The sequence below is a fragment of the Talpa occidentalis genome, unplaced genomic scaffold (genome assembly GCF_014898055.3).
Source record: "Talpa occidentalis isolate TD23 unplaced genomic scaffold, MPIMG_talOcc4v2.1 talOcc4.15, whole genome shotgun sequence".
NCBI lineage: Eukaryota > Metazoa > Chordata > Mammalia > Eulipotyphla > Talpidae > Talpa > Talpa occidentalis.
In genome coordinates, this window is record NW_023601543.1 from 49,288,144 (window position 1) to 49,296,975 (window position 8,832).

The window sequence follows — 8,832 nt, forward strand, 5'->3', positions numbered from 1 at the left end:
TCTGAAGATGTTACTGCAGTTCAATTAGTCCAAACTCTGCCTATAATTCATCATGAGATTTTGGATAGGATACTTTGTCTTTCTTGGTCTTTGTTTCTCGTCTGGAAATCAAGTGTGTCAAACTAAGAGTGTGGTTAAGCAAGGAAGTGCTTTAGCATCTAAATGCCAACAATCTGCCAGTATATAAGGATGTATATAATTAAAAATAAAATTCAAAATTGAATAAAGATTTGGATTTAAGTATTAAAACCATATAATACCTAAAAGAGTACCTGCTTTGGCATCATACATACTAAAATTGGAATAATACAGAGAAAATTAACATTGCCCTTGTGCAAGAATAACATGAAAATTTGTGAAGTGTTCCATATTTTTTCAGATCATAAAGGTATCAAACTAGAAATCAATATCAAAATGAAGCAGGGAAATCTTTTAATATATAGAAGCTGAACAACAAACTATTGAAAGGCCACTTTGTTAATGATGAAATCAAAGAAGAAATTAACAAATACCCCGAGACTAATGGAAATGTGCACACAACCATCAAAACTTATGGAACACAGCAGAAGCAGTACTAAGGGAGAAATATCAATGTATAGCAACACAGGCCCACATCAAGAAACAAGAAAGAGCTCAAATAAACAAACTTTTTTCTCAACTTGAGAAATTAGAAAAAAGAAAAACAAACTAATCCAAAAGCCAATAGAAGAACAAATATAATAAAAATTGAAGCAGAAGTAAATGAAATAGAAATTAAAAAGACAGTCTAAAAGACCATTGAAACCAAAACTGCTTCCTTGAAAAAAATAAACAAAATATACAAACCATTAACAAAGCTTACCTTGCAAATAAGGGAGACTCTCAGATAAATTGAATAAAAAAAATAAGAGACCAGGAAAAAGACTAATCAATGCAAAGTAATAATCAAAATCAACAAGCAACTATAAACCAGAGACACACTATGGGGGGGGTGTATTAGGGGGCAGGGAGAGGAAGGACTAGAGTCAAAATAAGGGAGTGGTGCAATTGTATGGGGAATATAACCAAAATGAAAATGCATACATTGTACAAAGATGAAAAATGATGTAAGAATTATATAAAATAAAATATTAAAAAAATAAAGGAGAGAAATCATTACAGGTGATGCAGAAATTGAGAGGTTATAATTAGAGACTACTATGAACATCTATATGCTAACAATTTCAATAACATTGAACAGATGGGAAAATTCTTAGAATTGAACAAACTAATCACAAGCAAAGAAATTAAAACAATAATCAAAAAACTCTCCCAAAACCAAGATTCCATGACCAGATTATTCAAAAGTGAATTCTACCAAACCTTAAAAGATGAATTAATACCTATTTAAATGAAATTCTTCAAAAATTTTAAAAAGAAGAAATACTTCCAATTGTTTTTATGAAGCTAACATTATTCTAATACCACAAAACCAAACAAACACAAAAATAGTAATTTATAGAACAATCTTCATATTGAACAAAGATGCAAAATTCCTGCACAAATCATTGCAAATTTAATCCAACAATGCCTTAAAAAGACCATACATCATGACCAAGTGGGATGCATGCCAGGAATACAAGGTTGGTTCAACATCTGAAAGTCAATCACCATAATTCACCACATCAACAAAAAGAAAGATGAAAACCATATGATCATAACAATAGATGTTGAGAAAGTATTTAAGATCCAAAACTCCTCAAATAACAGGGGATTAATGAGTGACTACTATGTACCTTAACATAATAATAGCCATTTAAAATAAATCCATAGCTAATATCATTTTCAATGGTAAGACTGAAAACTTTTCCAATAATCTGGTTCAAGACAAGGATGTCCACTTTTACCATCGCTATTCAACACAGTATTAGAAGTTCTAGCTAAAGGAATTAAATAGTGAAAGATATAAAAAGAAAACAAGTTTGGAAAAAATAAAGCTATCATTATTTTCAGATTACATGACAATATACATAAAGAATCCTCAAGAGTCTGGAAAAATTGTTGAAACAAGCAGTTTAGAGGCAGGGTATAAAATGAAAACATGGAAATCAGTTGTCTTCCTTTACTAAATAATGAGATAGAAGAGGAGAGAATTAAGAAAGTGATCCCATTTTCAATTACATAAAAAAAAATCAGATACCTAGGAGTAAACCTAACAAAAAAGGTAAAAAAAAATCTGTAAAATGAAAACAATAAATTATTGCTGAAAGACATTGAAGAAATGGAAAGACACAAATAAATGGAAAAAAATAAGTATTCCCTGCTCATGTACTGGAAGATTTAATATCATCACAATATCCATTCTACCCAAAACAATATACAGATTCAACATAACCCCAATAAAATATCAATGACATATTTCAAAAAATTGTAGAAAATGGTGCTAAAATTCATACGGAATCACAAAGGACCTTGAACAGCAAAAACAATCTTGACAAAGAAGGAACAGATTGAATGCATCACACGGCTAGACCTCAAGTTATGTTATAAAGCCACAACAATTAAAACAGCCTGGTACGGGAAAAAAAGCATATAGAAAGACCAATGGAATAGAAGTAAGAACCAAGGAATAAACCCACACATATACTGACAGTTAATCTATAACAAGGGAGCCAAAAACATCCATTGGAACAAGAACAGCCTCTTTAGTATAAATGGTGCTGGGAAATCTTGACATGCACATGCAAAAGGATGAAAATAAGACCACGATCTCACACCACGCAACAAAATCAACTCAAAATGGATGAAAGGCTTAGATGTAAAACTTGAAATCATAAAATACATAGAGGAAAACATAGAAAAATATTTCATGACATAAACTTTGATGGTGCCTTCAGGGATTCGTCCCCAACAGCAAGGAAAAGAAAAGAGAACATAAACAACTGGGATGACATCGAAGTAAAATGCTTCTGTACAGTGAAAGAAACCATACCTAAATTAAAGACACCCTACTGAATGGGAGAAAATATTTGCATACTGTACATCTGACAAAGGACTGATATCAAAGATATACAAAGAACTCATAAAACTCTACAAAAACAAAACACCCAATCAAAATAAATGAGCAAAAGAACTATAAACAGACACCACTCTAAAGAAGAGATTAAAATGGCCAGCAAACACATGAGAAAATGTTCACAATCACTTATTATAAAAGAAATGCAATTCAAGACCACAACGAGATATCATTTCACACCTGTGAGAATGGCCCATATGAAAGAGCAGAAACAACAAATGCTGGTGAGGATGTGGAGAAAAGGGAACCCTCCTACACTGCTGGAGGGAACATGAACTGGTCCAGCCCTTATGGGGGTGTCTCATAACTTGAAAAGTGGATGTTTCACTCCCAGTTTCACTCCCAGACATCTATCAAAAAAATTCAAAGACACTAATTCAAAAGGAAACTTGCACTCCCATGTTTACTGCTATTTGCTGTAGCTAAACTACATAAACAATCAAAGTGCCCTGGAACAGATGAGTGGATCAAGAAGATGTGGTACATATACACAATGGAATACTATTCATAAATCAAAAAAGATAAACTTATACACTAGGGGGTGAGGGAGGAAAGGAGGGACTAAGGTCAAAATAAGGGGGTTGGGAATTTTATCAGGAATATAACCAAATTAAAATGTATACATTTTGAAAAAATGAAAAATGATGTAAGAATTATATAAGTGAAATATCAAAATATAAAAAAGAAGCAGGTGGTGAGTGTAGGCTGTTAATCCTTGAAATAATTGATATATAATTTTAAATATTATATAAAATTTTATTTTTAATATGATTGTTTTTACATTTATTCATTTTATTACATCATTGATAATTTGGGGGCAGTATTTGATTTCTTTCCTTAGATGTAGTTCCCATAGTTCTCCCACCGCTATAGTACCCATGACCATCCACCATATTTCTTTTGTGCTTGACCCTCCCCTACCCCTTCCCTGCGGTATGCCTCAGATCTATAGTGAGCTTGCAAGATTTGTCTTTTGTATGACCTTTTGTTTGGATTCCCTATATTCCCTCTATAAGTGACACCTTCTGATATTTATCTTTCTCCTTCTGACTTATTTACTTAGCATAATCCCCTCCTTTTCCATTCATGTAGCTGCAAATAGTATAAGTTTATCTTTTTTGATGTCAAGATTTTGGAATTTCATTTTAGCCATTTTGGTAGTATTTGGGAACACTGGGAGAAATGAGAAATTGGATCTGTTCTCAAAAAATCTAGATCATTTGTTTTCCTTCCCCATTTCTACAACTGCAAAGAGACCAGCTTGTCGCCTCAATTTTCAACCAGATCTTTGATAAACCAGTTAATTGGCCAAAGGTTCATGTGAGCATATTATTTAATAACTCATCATCTTCAGAATTGACCTTCAGTGATTTGTAAACCTTAAAAGTATTCCTCTATATCCTCTATCTAGAAAAATTAGCATGAGCAAGCTTACCAAAAGTCTTACTGAAGTTCCAAATCCTTTCTCCCGTGTGGATACCTTCTTAAAAACATACAGAAAACCAAAGCAGTTGGTCTGTTGTCACTTCTTCTTAGTGAGTGCGTGTTGGCTACAAGTATAGACTTTTTTTATGTTCTCAAGAACCATTACTTGAGAAAGTCATTTTTTAAAGTTTGTTTTTTTTTTTTTTTTTTTTTTTTTTTTTTTTTATAGAGGCATGCTTTATTTATTTGTTTGCTGGTTTGTTTGTTTTGTTTATACATGCACTGGGTACAGTCAGAAGCGCGGGAGGGTGAGAGAATTCACCAGAGCCAGAGCGGGGAGCAGAGCAGGCAGAAGGACCGAAGTACACTGCTGAGGGGAGCAGCGGGCGGCAGGAGAAGTCTGCACGCCATGTGGGACCCTCCTCCGGTGGCCGGGGAGCAGCCGGGGATCGAACCGGCGCCGCAGAGGCCGCGGGCAGCTTCGCAACCCAGCACTCAACCGCTGCGCCACCGGGGAGGCCCAGAAAGTCATTTTTTGATTCTCATCTCAGATTAATTTCATTAGTGGCTTATCAAAAGTATCCTGTTTCCCTTTATAATAATGTTTACCCTATTGAACTATCTTCAGATTTCAAGATTCTCTGTCATCCTTAAGGACTACTACCCGGTGGTTTGACCTTCACTCACAGTTTTTGGCATGTGATTTTTGTCTTATTTAGGAGAGTTGTACTTATTTAAAGCAATTATACCATCTTTTACAGTTTCCTCATGTCATTTGTATTCCATGTACTCTAAACAAATGTTAATTTTACTGTGTTTAGGACTGACAATAATTTTCTGTCACTCTATTTAACACTGGTAGTAGGAATTAATTTATTCGATTAGCTTTTTTAATCTCTCAGAAGAGTGGTGGCCTGAGTGGTGAGATAATATAACATATCTGTTAAAACCCTGAGAATTATTTGTAATTGTCTATCAGTAGGCAGCTCCTAGCTCATGATAGAAACTTGGTTGAATTAAAGAACAATTCTAAACTCCCCTCTTCCCACTTCCCATAGCCCAAATAGACCTAGCTTTGCAAGTAAATGGCTTGGTAAATGTGCTATACCTTATATCATATTTGGGGTAGGTGTTCTTCTTTTGAGAAAATGCAGCTTGAAACTAAAGCACATAGGAGAAGTGGAATGAGGGCTGGGTTTCAGCTTTCACTTGTACTTTACATCAATTCCTCTTGTGAAGTAAATAACTACAAAACTGAACAGGGCAGCTCCTGTCGCTGAAGGTAGGAGGGAACACCAATGGATAGGAAAAGGTTGCTGTCAAAACGTCCATACATCCATGCTGCTAATTGTTCCCTTGGGACACAGAATTCAGTTCCCATTTTAATTTCTTATAAGACTCTCTATGAAGGATTTATTTAAAGAGGATTTATAGATACATTAATTTGATGCAAAATGAATGGACTGATTTTTATTTTGAAATAATTATCCAGAAAGGGCTCTTTAGACATTAAGAAAAATATTATTTAATGGGACCAGACTGCTCTGTCTGATCAAGATATTTACTTTAAATTCACTGAAAAATGATTAGAATGGAAGAAATGGATGGTTCTAATGGACTCTCACTCAAACCATGGACTCTTGAGTCAGACTACCTGGATTATAATTTGTCTCTGCCACTTTCTAACTTTGTAAACTTGAGCAAGTTTTTGATCTCTGTCTCAGCCTCCTGATCAGTCAAATGAAGATTACAATAGTGAAATCGTGCAAAGCCATAGGGATGTCATAGCTCTTGGATTATTATTCATGTGTTTACACCTGCAAGACATGACTCAGGTTCAAGATGCAACAACTACATTTGTTTTCTTAAAGATTTATTTATTTATGCATACAAGAGCTGGGGTACAGGCCAGAGGTGTGTGTGGGGGGGGGTGAGAGGTTTCACCAGAGACAGAGTGGGGAACAGAATGGGCAGATTGACTGAAATATACTGCTGAGGGGAGTAGCAGGCAAGTCAGGAGAGGTCTGTTGTGCCATGTGGGTATCTACCCAGTCGGCCAGGATCGAACCCATGCTGCAGAGGCTGAAGACAGATTCACAACGTTGCGCTAAACCACCTATGCCACCAGGGGAGGCTCACAATTATATTTATTAGCAAAGGGGAAATTGGAGAAAATTAGAGTTTTTAAGTCCAAAATGGTTGGCTGTCCTAGCCAAGAGTTATCTGCATTGTCCAGTAGTCCAAAGCAAATGCTGCTCATGAAGATGGCATTGTCCCTTTGGCAAGAGCCTGAAACTGGTGACACATGGATAAGTAGTAGACCAGGATTCAACTCACTGCGGCAGCTGAATGTGATCACAGGTAGTGCTGCTGAGGAGGCACCAAAGCAGTCAGCAGTACCTATCTGGAGGCCAGGCTGGGCAGCACCAGACACTGGACTGGACAGTGCCAGAAGCAAATGCACAAGGTGGTGGTGCTGGAGGATCAGAAGTGGTGAATAGTTCTTAGAAATGGCCAAGCTCAGGCCAACATTGTCAGTCGGCACCACTCAGCAGTCAGTGATGCCAAAAGACCAGGTACTAATGTTACAACTCTTAGGGATGCTGGGTATAAACCAACAGCAGATAATTCTTTTAGAGACACCATACATAGGTCAGTGGTGCCAGTCAGCAGGCAGTGTTGGAGGCAGGGCTGGAGGTCTGACACAAAGGTCTTGAAGGTCTGCAATGGTCCTGAAGGTCTGTGAAGTTCTGAAAGTTCTCAAAGTCTGTGGAGGTCTTGAATTTCTGAGAAGTTCTGGGTCTGGACAAATCTGCCTGAAACCCTTTGAAACCTCAACTTATATCACCTTAAAGGTACCTGCCTTTTGAGTCTGAATTTCCACTTACAGTTCCTGAATGGTCTCAAAACCTTGAAAAGCACAGGTGGGAGTTCAAACTTAAATGGTCTGTAGGGAGCTCAAACCTGATTGGTCTGTTTTCAAAACTGGTTAGGTATTTAAATTTGAGACCCCACCAATTTGTCCATATCTGACCCATGCTGAGATCAGGTGGTCTCACATCATCAGTGGGCACTGCAGAAGAACTGAGCATGAAGAGCTCACGGCACTCCACACCAGAGCTGGGGTATAAGTCCAAACAGCCAGAGTTAGGGATGCTATGACAGTCAGAACTCATCAGACTGACCCATGGGCTGCCCCTTGGATGTGTGCTGAGCTCAAGGCCTCAGCACGTAGCAGGTTTCTCTCCCTATGGCTTGTGCCATGGTCAACCTTCAAACACAATCGGGATTGGCTGTCAAACACAGCTGCTGATGTAGGCCTCAGCAAATCTGGTGATGCCCTGCAGCACCAGGAGCTGTGGGGCTTCAGTTTATGGTATCACTTATTTCATAGATGTGTTTTGAGAATGTAATGAGATGGCACATGAAAATATTGATTTTGATGCCTGGCACATACCTGGTAAGCATGTAAAAACTACTGGTTATTTATATTATGTATCAGTTTTCATAGAAGTACAGATTGTCAGACCTAGATAAAAATTCAAAGAAATTTAGTTTACTATGTGTAGATTGAATGAAATTCCAGGGAATCTGAATGTTTGAACCAGAAAAAACTCCTATTTTATAGGAAACTGAGTCTTATTGAAGAACAAGGATTTGGCATAGGTCATTTAGAAAGTTAGTTAAGGTAGAGTAAACATTCCTGTCTCCTAGTCCAATGTATTAGTCACTACATCTTTCTGAGCTGATATTGATGATTCAGAGGGCAAAATAAAATGATTACTTGAAAACTATGCAGCAATGGACCAACTCTCCTGAGAAACTCCATTCATTGAGGGAAGTCACAAGCACCAATAACTTAGTGATTTCACTGACCTAGAGATGATAGTAAATAGACCATAAGTCGATATCCAGAGTTTTGAATTCTAGTCTTGATTCTGTCACTTGACTAGCTGTGTGAAATTGTGACAAATCATTTACCCACTTGGAGTCTCAATTTACCTCACTTGCAAAATGTGGATAAAAAATACATGTCTTGGACCTCCTTGGTGGCACTGTGAAGCTGTCCATAGCTACTGCAGCGCATGTTCGATCCCTGCAGGCTGGCGAGAATCCCACATGGCATGCCGGACCTCTCCTGTCTAACCGGCTGCTCCCCTCAGCAGTGTATTTCGTCAGTCTGCCTGTTCTGTTCCCCGCTCTGTCTCTGGTGAATTCTCTCACCCTCCTGCACATCTGGCCTGTACCCTGGTTCTTGTATAAATAAATAAATCTTAAAAAAAATACAATAGCTAAGCTTTGGAAACAACCCAAATGCCCAAAAATAGATGACTGGATCAAGAAGATGTGGTACGTATACACCATGGAATATT

At 37.2% G+C, this 8,832-nt stretch overlaps 1 non-coding gene across 1 annotated transcript; it reads left to right on the forward strand.

The window, feature by feature from the left end:
• The first annotated feature begins 272 nt into the window (after positions 1-272).
• Positions 273-375, forward strand: LOC119246802 (U6 spliceosomal RNA). Its single transcript, XR_005125558.1, has one exon. It is a non-coding gene; the product is annotated as a U6 spliceosomal RNA (small nuclear RNA).
• Positions 376-8,832: the final 8,457 nt, after the last annotated feature.